The following is a 14775-nucleotide window of genomic DNA, read 5'->3' as shown; positions in this document are numbered from 1 at the left end:
ATAGGGTGCATATAATTATTCTGGAACAGAATTTTAACATGCAAGCTTTCCACGCATTTAGCAGCAGTCTACCTCTCCTCTGGACAATAGGCTCCATTCCCGCTTTGGCCATGGGAGAAAGTGTGTGTGGGGTGTGTGTGTGTGTGTGGGTGTGTGTGCACGCGCGCACGCATTCATACCGTTACCAAAATATCAGCTGTGTTTCTATACCGATGCTGCCGACCTAAAACTCAGAGCTGGAGGAAACAGAGACGTAGCTTTAATTGCCAGGCACCGAGGGGACACAGCAGGCTCGTGCCTCCAGGACTCTGCTCCCCATTCGGAGGTAGCAGTGAGGAGTCACGGTGTTTGAGGAGCAGGGTGTGGTCGGCTGGTGGAGATTTTCCTCATGGGTTCCTGGCTAGGTATTTGGAGTCAGCGTCATCAACCTTCTGGTGCCAACTGGCCTGGGGTCCATGTGCTCAAGGGCAGCATGCAGTTAAGTTCTGCCACCTGGTGGGGGCTTCAGCACCTGCCTGCAAAACAGCTCCAGGGATGTGACTCAAGATCATGTGCAGGCTGTGAAGAAGCACTCACTAAAGGCCCTCGAGGCTGCTGAAGGGCTAAACTATCATTATTCTGTCCTGCTTGACTGTTTCCCTTTCTCTCCGTGTTTTCTCGCTTCCCCGATCAAATTGATCCCTTGACTAAAGGTTTTCTGTAGATAAAAAGGCAGGTGAAGGGCGTGAGTGGGGTCCATTCTGGGAAGACTTCACAGGGTCCTGCGTGGGTACAAAACTTGCGTACTTGACCGCAGTTCTAAAAACTTGCACTAAGACGCAAGAGACTTAAAACAGCTCATTCTGTCCAGTTCGCTTATTAAAATGGATTCTAGAGTCTGCTAAAAGCAATTCTGAGACTAATTAAAATTTTAATAAATAACCATAATATATTAAAAGTCAAATTATAATAGTGAGATGTTATTGAATTAGGGCAAACACACTACACAGGGAACCTCTAATAAATTATGTATGAGGCTTTCCAATTGCTTCCTTCAATTTGGACAATGCCAGAGATTAAAGAGCACAGTGTAATTTAGTTTGTGGTTTGAGGGCAGAATGGGAAAGAGAAGCAACATAGCTAATATTCGTTCCAGTGTATTTTGGTATTAATGTCTTACTTTATAAATATTGTCTTCGAAAACACTTATTTATTCACTGACTTTCTTACTTACTCATTTCCTGTTCGTCTTATGCATCATGCAATGCTTTGGAAAGAAAACCAACTTCAGAAGAAGTTAAAATGAAAACTTTTTTGGGGGGGATGGATTTACAGGAACTTTTGCACCCATACACTTATGTGTGAACCATCTTGGGAGTTCCCGTCGTGGCTCAGTGGTAAGGAAGCTGACTAGGATCCATGAGGAGGCAGGTGGATCCCTGGCCTCCCTCAGTGGGTTAAGGATCCGGCATTGCCGTGAGCCGTGATGTAGGTTGTAGAAGTGGCTCTAGATCTCACGTTCCTGTGGCTGTGGTATAGATTGGCACCTGCACCTCTGATTCGACCCCTAGCCTGGGAACTTCCATATGTCACAGGTGCAGCCCTAAAAAGCAAAACAAACAAACAAATAAAACACCGAACTTCTACTTCAAGCTTTAACATGGTCGTTGTCAGGGCATTATTGCATATAAATATACATGGGGAGAGATGGAGTCTTAAATGCTTGAAATAAACCACATGGATGTGACTGCCTGGACTTAGAGACTTAATGACATGCTGGTTCCTTGCTGCGTAGGAGGTGAGGCAGGGCTATGAAATGCAAGTGCCCTCTGCTCCGGGAGAGCAGAGTGGGAGGAAGGAGCCAGGGAGCACTTGACACACATCAGCTCAGGTGGAAGCACAGAGATGCTGATTCAACAGTTCCCCAAGAAAACATATTTGCTGTTTCTTCGACTTGACGTAGCGGGGAGTGACGATGTCAACATCAGTCCAGTTCTTCAGCTCTTCTGTGATCCAGTCCGGCTGTTCCCATGCCCTGTTCTGCTCAACTGCCGTCACGCGAGTTCACACTCAGAGCTGAGCCAAGCGTGAGGCCTGTGCTCTGGTTTTCCAGGTGTGTTGGAGGCTGCGCTGAAGTGGGTGCCCAGTGCTTTACCAGGAACTGCTCTCATCCTCCCTTAGTTAAAGGCGCTCCGAGGCGTCACGCTGTGATAAGCAGTCTTCTCAAGGCCAAGTTTGAAAACCACGTGGCCGAGCGGTCACGGTGAATGGGGTTGGTGTGGGAAGCCGAGAGCAGGACAACCTTGCCTGGCGCAGATGTGCTGATGTAAAGGCTCTTCGGGACTGAGATTCTAGAGAAACAAAAATCAAGCTTCTTAGTGATCCCTGCGTCCACCACCCCTCATAGAGCTGGTGACACCATGTAGGTGCGGCCTCGGTATTTATAAAAGAAAGAAAGAGCAGGAGTTTCCATCGTGGCTCAGTGGTTAATGAATCCGACTAGGAACCATGAGGTTGCAGGTTCGATCCCTGGCCTTGCTCAGTGGGTTAAGGATCTGGCGTTGCTGTGAGATGTGGTGCAGGTCACAGATGCGGCTTGGATCCCACATTGCTGTGGCTCTGGCATAGGCTGGCGGCTGCAGCTCTGATTCGACCGCTAGCCCGGGAACCTCCATGTGCAGTGGGAGCGGCCCAAGAAATCGCAAAAAAAAAAAAAAAAAAGAAAAAAGAAAAAAGAAAGGAAGAAAGAGCAGAGGTAGATGCGGACCAAAAAATCCTATCCTATAGGTCAAAGCTCTTTGAGGGGCAGAAAGACCCCAGGGCCGTTCAGGTTGCTGGTCTGGTTAATATTGCTAAGAAATGACCATCACCCCCCCTCCAAAAGCTTTTATTTTGGTCTCTCACTGAGGCTGCTTTTTCTTAAACATGGCTCCAGGCTGTGAAGTGGGTCCAAGAAGGGCCTCTTCGTCTCATTCTGCTGGGACTAAAGGCCAAATGTGACATGATCTTTTCATGGAAAGGACAGGGGGACAAAGAGGTTGGTGTCACTACACAGGCATATTTAAGCCTCAGTTTGCCTTCCTCAAGTCTGGAATTACCACTGGCCAAGGGAGCCCCCCTCTTCCAAAAAAAAGGGTAAGAAGCATTTTCCACCCTCTCCCAAGCAGTGGCAGGGTGTGGATGTACAGTACTCTGCTATGAGGGAGTAAAGAATCGTGACGGTATTTATTTTATTTTATTTTGGGCCACATCTGCAGCATATGGAAGTTCCCAGGCTAGGGGTCGAATCAGAGCTGTAGCTGCAGACCTACGCCAGAGCCACAGCAGCACGGGATCTGAGCCGTGTCTGCGACCCACACCACCGCTCATGGCAACGCCGGATCCTTAACCCACTGAGCGAGGCCAGGGACCAAAACTGTATCCTCATGGATACAAGTCAGGTTCATTATCACTGAGCCACAACAGCAGCTCCCAGATCCTGACAGAATTTATTGAGAACTTAGTTTACAAACTGAATACCTGAAAGCTAAAGTTATCTGGAAATAAGTGAAGTTAGTTAAAAAAAAAAAAAAAAAAAGAAAGAAAGAAAGAAAATCAAAGTGTTGTTTTCTGGTTTTAAAATTTTAACAGCATTTTCTAGTTTTATTAATTTAGCCCTCGGCAATAGTTACATAATGTAATTATGTCATAGCTTAAAAAATGTGTTATTCCCCTTCTTTTGAAATTAGATTTAGACTTCAGTAATTACCGTAATAGTTCACTTATAGGAGCCAAGGCCAGAATGCTCACACATCCCTGTGATTCGATATTGAAACTTGGCTTCACCCTGTATGATCTTTGTTTCCTCAGGAAATTTATTTAACTCTTTTCCTAATTTAAACAAAACTGTCTGATATTTCTTTGATACCTATTTTTTTTTTTTTAGCATATGCAGCATCCAAACAATTAAGCACAGGCTTAATAGTTGTCAATTCCTTAAACGTAGGGCTAGAAGGAAAAGCTATAATTTTGTATATTTTTTTTTTTTTTAAGTATAGCTGATTTACAAAGTTGTGTCAATTTCTGCTCTACAGCAAAGTGACTCAGATATATATATATATATATATATATATGTATATATATTTTTTCCTTTTAAAAATAATTTAGGAAAAGTTATATTTTTGTGTATTTATTTTTTAATTAAAGTATGGTTGATTTACAAGGTTTTGCCAATTTATGCTGTACAGCAAAGAAACTCCATTATACATACATACCTGTGTGTGTATATATATATATATATATATATATATTATATATATATATATATATATATGATATATATATATATTCTTGCAATGTTTATATTCTAGACTATTTTAAAGAAAATAGCTATATTCTAGCTAAATAAAAGCTATATTTGACTCTAGAATCCAGGCTTCTAAATAGGCTGCATCATTTTCAATAAGGCCATTCTGATCCTTATAATGAAATATTCACCAGTGTATTAAAACTCAGTGTTTTCATACAAGGTTTGATTTAAAGTTCCTGTGGAGGCCAGTGGTACATTCGTTTACAGCCATGAATGAGCTCAGCAGTTACGAGGCTTGACTCTCCAGTTACCTTGGCTTCTGTGTTTTAACGAACATTCGCCCCATTTGCAATGGTCTGTTTTGCATTGAGGGCCTGGTGAGTTCATTTTGCCCACGTGCTCAGGAAGGGCGGGGAAGCTCAGATATCACTCAGTGCTGGTCTTGGTCTTGGCCACCTCCCAACTCTCCAGTTTGAAACTTCAGTGTCACCTTTGACTCCTCTTTTGTGGTAGCTGATGTTGTGTCTTCACCAAATTATTTCGTTTTTGTCCTCAACCAACAGGAGGGCAGTATTTCCCAGGCGTCTTACCTTCTCCTGGGATTTTGAAGGGTTTGGGAGGATCATAAAAATCATGAAATAACCCGGAATGTGACATAGGCTCAATCAACACCCGTTCTTTCTTCCTAAAGATAGAATGCAACCCAAGCCTTCTGTTTCCAGAATGTTCTAAATGTACCATCTCCATTGTATTTCCCAAGGAGCTGTTTAAAGGACTTCCTCCTTCAGAGTGTCTTGTGCATGGATGGCAGATTGATCTTCCAAGCAAGTACTGGTCACACCACTGCTTAGCTCACACACTCCTGTGGTTTGGGTTTGCTGTTGGCTTGACTAACTAGTCTTTGCCTGACCAACCTCTCCATTCTTTGTTCTTCCTCTCCCCCTTCATGCACCATCACCTGCTCAAACCCATCTCTGTTTCACATCATTCCTCCTACAGGTGCCATGTTCATTTCCTCCCTGCTTGTCTCATGATTTTCTTCACTAGAAAACCCCCCTCCCAGTTAGAAAACTCCCAGTTTGAACCACTGTATATCATTTGAATTGTCTAAATAACCAAATTTTCCATGAAGCTTTTTTTTTTTTTTTTGTCTTTCTGCCATTTTTTGGGCCCCCGCGGTATATGGAGGTTCCCAGGCTAGGGGTAGAATCAGAGCTGTAGCCGGCGGCCTACGCCAGAGCCACAGCAACGCGGGATCTGAGCCACAGCTGCAATCTACACCACAGCTCACAGCAACGCCAGATCCTTAACCCACTGAGCAAGGCCAGGGATCAAACCAGCAACCTCATGGTTCCTAGTCAGATTTGTTAACCACTGAGCCATGCTGGGAACTCTGAAGCTTTTTTTTTTTAATCCTGCCGCCCCCACCACAGGAAAATCTTTTTTTTTTTTTTTTTTTGTCTTTTTGTCTTTTGTCTTTTTGTTGTTGATGTTGTTGTTGCTATTTCTTGGGCCACTCCCGCGGCATATGGAGGTTCCCAGGCTAGGGGTCGAATCGGAGCTGTAGCCACCGGCCTACGCCAGAGCCACAGCAACGCGGGATCCGAGCCGCGTCTGCAACCTACACCACAGCTCACGGCAACGCCGGATCGTTAACCCACTGAGCAAGGGCAGGGATCGAACCCGCAACCTCATGGTTCCTAGTCGGATTCGTTAACCACTGCGCCACGACGGGAACTCCAGGAAAATCTTATTTTCCTTTCCTCAGAAAGACCACACCCATGTATCTGTTATCTTTTTATGGCTCACTGACTCGTGTGTAACGATCAAGAAGCTGGGTGGTTGAGACCTTATCTCCTCACATTTCTGAATGTAATTGACGACAAAACAGGGACTCAACATCACCATCGTGGGATGGTAGCAAGCAGTAAAACCATTATGCAAATATCCTTGCACAATAAAGACACCAACTACAGTCGGTCCCATCCCATTTGACCACTTTCCTAGACAAAAAGATCCCTGTGGATGGGTACAAGTCTGAGTTTTTAAAAGGCATAGCACATATTAGCTCTCAATATTGTTATATTCAGGAATTTAATTAAAATGTCTCCACTAAGATATATTTTGAACTGTGGTTCAAACTATTAGTCTTTTAACATGTGTCTCTGCCACAATCTTCTCGTCTCCTGAGAACCCCCAAGAGTTTATCTCAGGTGCCCAAGTTTAATGAGAAACTCGATTCCCTTTCTGCACTTATGGTACCATGTCCTTTCTTGATGTCTAACAAGACCAAAAAAAAAAAAAAAAATCACAGAAAAAAATGTTAAACTTTCAGGGAAATGGTAGAAAATGAAAATAGCTAATTCATTTCCCTTGTGTTTCTTTTCTATACCAGCCATTCCATTTACTTATTTTTAAAGGTTATCACCTGTTTCTCTCTGGCTAAAAATAAGTTAATGAAAAATTTTGTCCAGAAGGCTTTTCTTTGAAGACTCTAAAAATTCAGTTGATTATGCCTAGAACTTGGAAATTCTGAGGCTGAATAGCAGCCAGAGAAAGTTAGGCAGTGGGGGGAGAATGAGAAAGGAGAAGGTCACCACTTCTATCTGGGTGGCAAGGCGACATTCTTATCACAGTTCCAACAGCCACTCTGATTTGACAATAAAGCCCTCATCAAGCTCTTGTGTGTGTGTGTGTGTGTGTGTGTGTGTGTCTCATCCTTTTTTATATGCCCAGATGTTTGGAGAGAGAGAAAACCACTAAGCTTTTATGTATGTGTGCACATCCCTATACATATCTGTTTACGCGTATGCATTTTATAGATTTCTCTCAGCTTTATGGGCATAGGTGATGCAGCATAAGGGCGATTTCTTAGGAGCTCATTGACACAACTTGGGTTCGCAGGCTGCTTCTGACTTGTCACCCTCCCTCCACCTCCTTCTCACCACCACACCCACCATACATCCACACATGTATATCAGCACTCATCTCCACTCCTGTGCAAGGAAACTGGTATCTGTGATTGTAACAGCAGAAACTTCAGAGCAGGGAGCATCCAGGAGTTGAAAGGAAGGAGTATGGGCCAGTGCAGCCTCAGTTTTCTGCCATTTCCTGCCAACCTGGACAGCACAGTCCAGACGATGAAAGTCAGAAGTTGTTGCAGATATTCGAGAGAAACTTCCAGAATATCTGGGGACTTGCCATGTTGTGTTGGGGCCCAGGGCATCAATTGAGGCATTGAGAAGAGAGAGTGTTTGACCATCCATCAGTAAAGAATGCAAACAGAGACTTTCCTTAGGAAGGAAAGTTGTTCTGGGGGCAGGGCAGTGGTGGGAGTGGTCTGACCAGAGGGTGGACCATGACGGGGCTCCCTGTCTGCAGAAATTGTAGAAAAAATAACAATGAAGCTGATCAAGCATGAGTCTGCCAGTTAGTATCACCATGTCTTTATAATCTTCATGCTATCTTTTGAATCTTTAGCTGTGGTTTGCTAAAAGCATGCTCCACAATTTTGGACTTTCGTAAGGTTACTCTTGAAACAACCCTGTGTGGCTGAGTCCCTGTGAGTGTCAGGGTCTGATTCTATAATTGAGAATCCTAATAACTGAACTGTATGTGGAATGCAGTCTTTATTTAAAAGATGAGTAATAAGAATGTGCTCATTTCTGGGCTATCTAGCCTGTTTCATTGATCTGTATGTCTGTTTTTGCTCCTGTACCATCAGTTTTCATTACTGTGGCTTTGTAGTATAGTCAGAAGTCAGGGAGTCCTCCAGCTCCGTTCTTCTTTCTCAAGATTTTTTTGGTTATTCAGGGTCTTTTCTGTTTCCATACAAATTTAATTTTGTTTTTGTTCTAGTTCTATGAAAAATGGCATTGGGAATTTGATAGAGATTTCACTGAACCTGTAGACTGCCTTGAGCAGTATGGTCGTTTTAGCAATATTGATTCTTCCCATCCAAGAACACAGTGTATCTGAAAAAGAATATTTATGCATATTTATAAACTGAATCACTTTGCTGTACACTTGAAACTAACACTGCATTGTAACTTAATGATACTTCCATTAAAAAGAATGGTTTTAAAAAAGAATGTGTTAATTGGAAGCAAGTATTTATGTGTGTACACACGTTGAGTGTGTGTGTGTGTGTGTGTGTGTGTGTGTGTGTGTGTGTGTACTTTGAACTCAGTAATAACTGAAGTGGTTTTTAAAACTAGGACCAAAAAAGGGTTGCTTTGTTTTATTTGTTTGTTTGGTTGGTTGTTTTTCAATGAAGAGGGTCTCATCACTAAGTTTATGTAGAATGTCAGTGTCTTTTTTAATTGTTCAAAACTCAAGAACAATACCAATAATAACAATCATTACTAAGTACAATTTTGTCACAAAGAGTAGGAACTAACAAAGGCATTCTGAACACCCCCTTCACCTGCTCAGGCCACAGCCCTATTCTGATGGGCCACAACCTCTGAGTCTTGTCCAAACAACTTATAAGTGGGGAACAGGGATGATGGGAGTCAGGGCAGGAAAGAAGTGGGGTGATGGCTGGGGCTGGGAGGTGAGTGCAGCTGCCAGCCTGGCTTGTGGAACTCATGATCCTTTGAGTGGTTCCAAAAATAACTGAAGAAAGCTCTGAGAGGAGCCTGGAGATCTCATCCTACAGGCAGGTGTTGCTACTGAACTGTGGGAAGCAGGCTTAGCACCAGAAACCTCCCATTGAGAAACGCAGTCACTGCTAAGTGTTGGGATTATCTGAACTTTTGTGTCCACACATATGTGACCTCACTGGCAAGTCCCACATGTTGATCAGGCTCTGAGACCCTCTCTGTTCCTATTATCACACACGGCCTCGAATGCCTTCATTTTACCAGAGAGCGTTAACACGGACTAGGGAATGTGTTCTTCTAAGTGGGCTTTCTTCTGGGTTTCAAAAGGAAGAAACTGAAACATGGAGAATTTAAATAACCTGCCCAAGGTTATTCAGGTAGGGAGTGACTGTCATCAGCTTCTCCAGAGGAGAATCTGTTCCCTTAACCAAGGCATCCTCTTCGCCACCGTAATGGTGCTGCTCTCATTGTTGAGGTGGTGCGTATAAGTTCTATTCATTGTACTGACTGACTCTAGTCCTGTCCTTGTGCCTAACTTTGGTAGGCTTGGGAAAGAGGAATCCTACTGTCTGTCCTGTAAGCAACTCTGATTTCCATAATAATTGCCTTGCCTTCCACAAGCAGGATTCACTGCTATAAACCAATGGTAAGCATGGCAGAGTGACATAACCCAATATTTCATGTATTTCTGTTAAAGTCTATCAGCCACTGAAATTCACAGAAAAAAAGGAAAAATTTAGAGATACATACTTCAGTATGCAATAAACATTCTGAGTTCTTTATCGCTTATCTCAGTGTAATGAACTATGGTTTCTGTAGCCCACGTAATGTTCTAGGAATTATAGTTTAAAGGTATATCGCATTTTTACCTGCTCCCCTAATTTTCAGATTTCTGCTCTTTGATACCGGTGTTACATGGCTCATAAGGCATCTTATTGGTAGTCAGGACAGTCCGTACAAGGCTCAGGCTACTTAGTAAATCGGATGTGATATCTGTACTCTCCTTAATTACGTTTTCTATTTCTTGCTCTATTAAAACAGCATCAGGCTGTGGCTTCTTAGGTCTGAGAATCTGCTGACACTGCGTTCCTGAGGGAAGAAAGTGCTACTGACTGAATAAACCTGGGGTTTTAGGGGAGGAAGATTCTGAGCCAGAATTAGAGGCGTCGGTGGTCCGATCACAGTAACACAAAGGCGGACGGCAGAGGGCGAGGCTGGATTGTATGACCCCCAGGAACCTGGGGCAGGCGGTTCTAGGAGGTAAGAGCAAGAATCATAACAATATGGGTATACCTGTCCATAAGGTAAGAGCGATGTAAGAACAAGCACTTCCACTGCTGAGAGCTGCTGCATCCTCTGAAGATAGAAAAATTCGCACTTAAGCAAGGGGGTGAGATGGTTTTGTAAAGAGCAGGAAGATATAGGAAAGGTACTCAACCCATTATTAACTGTTCCTGTGTCTGTTACTTGGCTCTGACACCTGAACCAGAAATTCCATATGCCACAGGGTGGCAAAAAAGAATGATATCCTTAGAAGCAATGTATATCCAATATATTAACCCAAAAAAGGCAGCTATCGTTATTATGAGGGCAGGAAGAGATGGAAAGACAGCCCAGGTATGAGAAAATGACTTCCGGCCCTTCTCCAGGCAAGTAGCAAATTGCAAAGGAGATGGCCGTGAAGATGACAGTCTCACGGGAGACTGGAAAAGGTTAAATACCTCCAAGGGAACAAAGGTTTGTGGCTGTTCACCAGTAGCTGTCCTTAGTCTTCCTCAGGGCCAAGGAGACTCATGCTCTTTCTCCATTGGATGCTAACTAATGTGTCTCCAGATCCTAAAAGGGATGAGCCTGAGGATGTTCTGAGGCCAGTTTCTGCCAGAGACACACAGGGCACCTTCCCTTAAATAGCTGCCATTTACCCAGTGTCACCGGATGCAGCTCCAGGTGAAAGGCAGGGGCACCAGAGATTCCTGAGCCTAGAGGCAAGGACGTGTGGTCCCCTCCTAATGCTATGCTACAGTTATATCCATGACAGATGTATTGGAGGTTAGTATCCAGGACAAGGGATATATGTTTCACCTGTTCTCCTTCCCAGTACTTGGACCATTTCTCCATCATCCTGCAAACTCTTTCATGATAAACATTAAGAGAGAAGGAGAGTTGTCAGGTGTAACTCCATCTCACCTCTTATGCCTCCTTGGCTCTGTTGCCTTAACCATGATGCTCAGACTCACTTTCATAACAAACCTGGGATGTTCTTCCTGAAGCTCTCAACTCTCCCTCTCCTGTATCTTTTCTGGTTGATACCCAACCCAGCTTGTCATTATTCACCTCTACCCTGGAGAGACGGCTCAAGCACAGTCACATCAACTTGGGCACTTCCCCCATTTCCCCCCCATGGAACACATGGTGGTGTGCTTGCTGTGTTTTTAAACAGACTTATAGTCTTGTTCTTTCTCTTGTTCATTTCCCATGGCTCATTCCCCCACCAAGAGTGAAGCCCCTGCATTCACTATCGGTCTATGAGCTTAGAGGAAGTAAAGTCAGGTATCCTGCTCTTCTGTCAGGCCGGTGATGTCCCGTGATCCTTGCACACAGCCTGCTAGGAAAGGTGCTTGGTCTGTCCTATCTATGACACATTCTTTGAAAATTACGGAGCACCTACTGAACAGCGCGGGAGGCCTAATCTCATCATTTCATCAGCCGTGAAATACGGTGAAATCAGCCGAGTATTATTTTCCTGGGTTTTCCATCAGTGAACCAAATGAATCCTGGAAGTTCATTGGTGGTCAGTCTCACTCATCAGAGTATAATCTTCCGAGTAAGTGATTGTCAAATGCTTACCCCAGGAAGGAAGGGCGGGGGGAAGGGACTCATTCCTTCTGAGCGTGTTCTTTTCACATACTATTAGGAATTTTGATGGCAACTCCAAACTGGTTAAGGGTGAGGTCGTGGCTAACCATGGTCCCTGGCTCTCTCAGGCACAGAGGCACCTAAGAGCAGTAGAGATGTGCAGATTTAGAAGATGAGGGCGGAAGAGGGAATCACTAAGGAAGCTCCAATGGCAAAGCACCTGGTTTTCTTGTAGACAAAATATGTCCCTGGAAGCAGGTGGAAACTAGAATGACTGGGAAAGACAGAGCTGGGGGGCGGGGCGGGAAATGAGTCATTTCCGGAACCAGATTAGTGCTGTCTCGAAACAGAGAGGCCTCCAATGTGTTGTCTTTGGTGGATGGTGTGGCATTTCCTGCCTTAAATCAATGCCTTTATTTGGAGCTGCGGGACTCGGGCCTCCTGAGGAAATGGGTCTTGGTGAGAAAGTGGCAGAATGTATGTTTTTCGATGCTTTCACAGTAGCAAAACTTAACAGAGTCTTAAAGAACTCAAATGTTTATGCAAAAGAAAGTTTGAAGGGGAAGCAGGTGCCAAAGGCATCCCCCAGAATCCGTGCCCTAGGGCAGCACCGTTTTGCCGTGTCTCCTTCAGAGTAGGTGGTCTCACATCTGAGCCTTTGTCTTCCGCAGGATACAGGCATCTATAAATCGGTGTGTCCAGGCTGACTTTAGGTTCACGGATAGGATTCTAGACAGCCAGCAGGGACCAAAGTGTGTGTAGAATAAACCGAACCTCAGCATCTGTCTTTGGGGGGGGTGGTGCCCGGAGGCATGTGGAGCTCTGGCCCGGGGATCAAACCCAAGTCGCAGTTTCGACCTACGCCACAGATGTGGCGACACAGAATCCTCAACCCACTGTGCTGGGCTGGGGATTGAACCTTCATCCCAGTGCTGACCCCAGAGGGCCACAGCAGGAATGCCATCAATACCTGTCTGTGATGCCCTCTTTAAATGAAGTCTCCATCAGGACCAATAGGAAGGAAACCAAGGAGACTACTTGGCCAGATTTTAAGCTAAAAAAGGGAATGTCTTGGAGACAAGGCCGGGTTTTCTACCAGACTTAGCTCTTCTGCGCCCCTCTCAGCTCCTTCTCACCTTTCAGGCCTGCCTCTTTTTCCCCCAATTCAGTAAATGTGTATTGATCCTCTGCTGTTAACGAAGCATCGAGTAGCCATTTAGAAAATACAAAGTTGGCAAAATTATGGGGACGTCCTCAAGGGTCTTGCCTCGGTTCTGGTTCTCCCAGCATGACACCTTTCTGCCTTCTTCTCCAGGTGACAAACTCTAAATCAAGTCACACGTGGGTGGCTTCTGGCCTGAGGTGACCGGCAGTGTTTTTGTTTCTGCTGAATGTAAATGTGTCCCGTCCCCAGCGGGGTCTCTGCCCTTCACCACAGGCAAAGGAGTCGCAGTTGCTGACAGTGCTGCTGATTTGCCTACTCTCCTCACTTCCTGACGGCTGTGTGTACCTGTGTGTACCTTCCCCTCCTCCAGGAAGCCCTCCTTCCCACCCTTACTGTGCCTGGAGTGCTCTTGTCACGGGGTCCTAGCAAAAAGCATTCCTATGTCCATCAGAGGTCTCATCCCACTGCATCTTCCTGAAAACAGGAATTAGTGTCTTATGCTGTCATGGTACCTTTCATGCTGCTTGGTACATAAAATTTTTTTGTCTATTAGATATAGAGAGAGGGAGAGAGATCTCAGACTAAATACTGAGTTGATGCTGCCATGAGAGGGCTGCTTAACCACATTGAAAGTTGTTAACTTAGGGAGTTCCCACTGTGGCAAAACAGGATTGACGGCATCTCTACAGGTTCGATTCCCCCCTCCCCTCCCGCTCAGCACAGTGGGTTAAAGGATCCAGTGGTGCCAGAGCCAACAGGTCATGACTGAGGCTCAGATCTGATTCCTGGCCTGGGAACTCCACATGCTGTGGGGTGGCCAAAAAAGGAAAAAGAAAAAAGAAAGAAAGTTGCTACCTTAGAAAAGTTAAACCATTTTAAATTGTGTGATAACACAATAATTTTATAACACATAGTATGATGATAGGTCATTCCATTCTTTTTTTTTTCTAATTTCATGAACTGCCTTTTAGACCACACATTTCTTGAGAACAGAGCCTTCCCCCTCCTCTTAATATTAAGTCCCCAGGGTCCCGCAGAATACCTGTCAAATGATAGATGAGCAATAAATCTATTATGAATAAACAGAAATCTCTTCCAGTGCAGAAACACACTTATTCGCATTCCAAACTGCGGACGAGCACCCTGAGTGCCCCTTAGAAGGAAGGAGATTTGAATGGAACTGAAGTGGCACAAACAGGGGACAGACTGTTTAGGGACAGTCACGAGTGTCAGCGTTCAGGGCCACTGGGAAGCCCTCTTCAAAGATAAACTCTTCCCTTCAAAGCCATGAGGCTAGACTTTCTCACCACCATGAGTGCCTGGAGCTATATCAAAAGGAGATTTATTAAATTTAACAGACCAGAATATTATTACATAAAGAATACGGCCCCTTAGCTGCCATCAAAGGCTCAGCCTTCTGTTCGTTCCACTCGCTTCCTGAGCCCTTTACCATCTCCCTCCCCGGCTCCTGGGTCAGAACCAGATGTGGCTCAGTCCACCGTGCTGGGCACAGCCACACGTGGCCTTGGGCCTCTGATCCCCACTGGGGTCGGGGGTGGGGGAGGGGGGAGTTCAGAGGCCTCAGTACTGTAAGGTCGGCTGAAAGGACGAGACCCGAGTTCAGGCATAAAAGACTTTATTAGCAGGTGCACTGCCGGGCTGGCTCACAAGGGCACGTCAGCAGTCAGCCCTTGGAGGAGGGAGGTTATATGTGGGCACTGGTGGTGGGGGGGAAGTCTGGCCTCATGGCTTCAAAGGGAAGAGTTTGTCTTTGAAGAGGGCTTCCCAGTGGCCCTGAACCCTGACACTCGTGACTGTCCCTAAACAGTCTGTCCCCTGTTTGTGCCACTTCAGTTCCATTCAAATCTCCTTCCTTCTAAGGG

General features: G+C 44.9%; 1 protein-coding gene across 1 annotated transcript in view; it reads left to right on the top strand.

Moving 5' to 3' along the window:
- LOC146403653 (uncharacterized) overlaps nt 1-14775 on the top strand; it is a 648222-nt gene that overhangs the window by 602304 nt on the left and 31143 nt on the right. Inside the window, exon 13 of the mRNA XM_085024286.1 lies at nt 9913-10131. The gene's annotated coding sequence lies outside the window, so the exon portion shown is untranslated. The remainder of the gene's footprint in view (nt 1-9912; nt 10132-14775) is intronic.

Source organism: Sus scrofa, chromosome 4 (genome assembly GCF_054392235.1).
Source record: "Sus scrofa isolate SSC_HxYL_T2T_F1_AM1 chromosome 4, Sscrofa_HxYL_maternal_Yorkshire_Landrace_v2.0, whole genome shotgun sequence".
Classification (NCBI taxonomy): Eukaryota; Metazoa; Chordata; class Mammalia; order Artiodactyla; family Suidae; genus Sus; species Sus scrofa.
The sequence above is the reverse complement of the archived record's forward strand: the minus strand, read 5'-3'. Positions and strand labels throughout refer to the sequence as shown.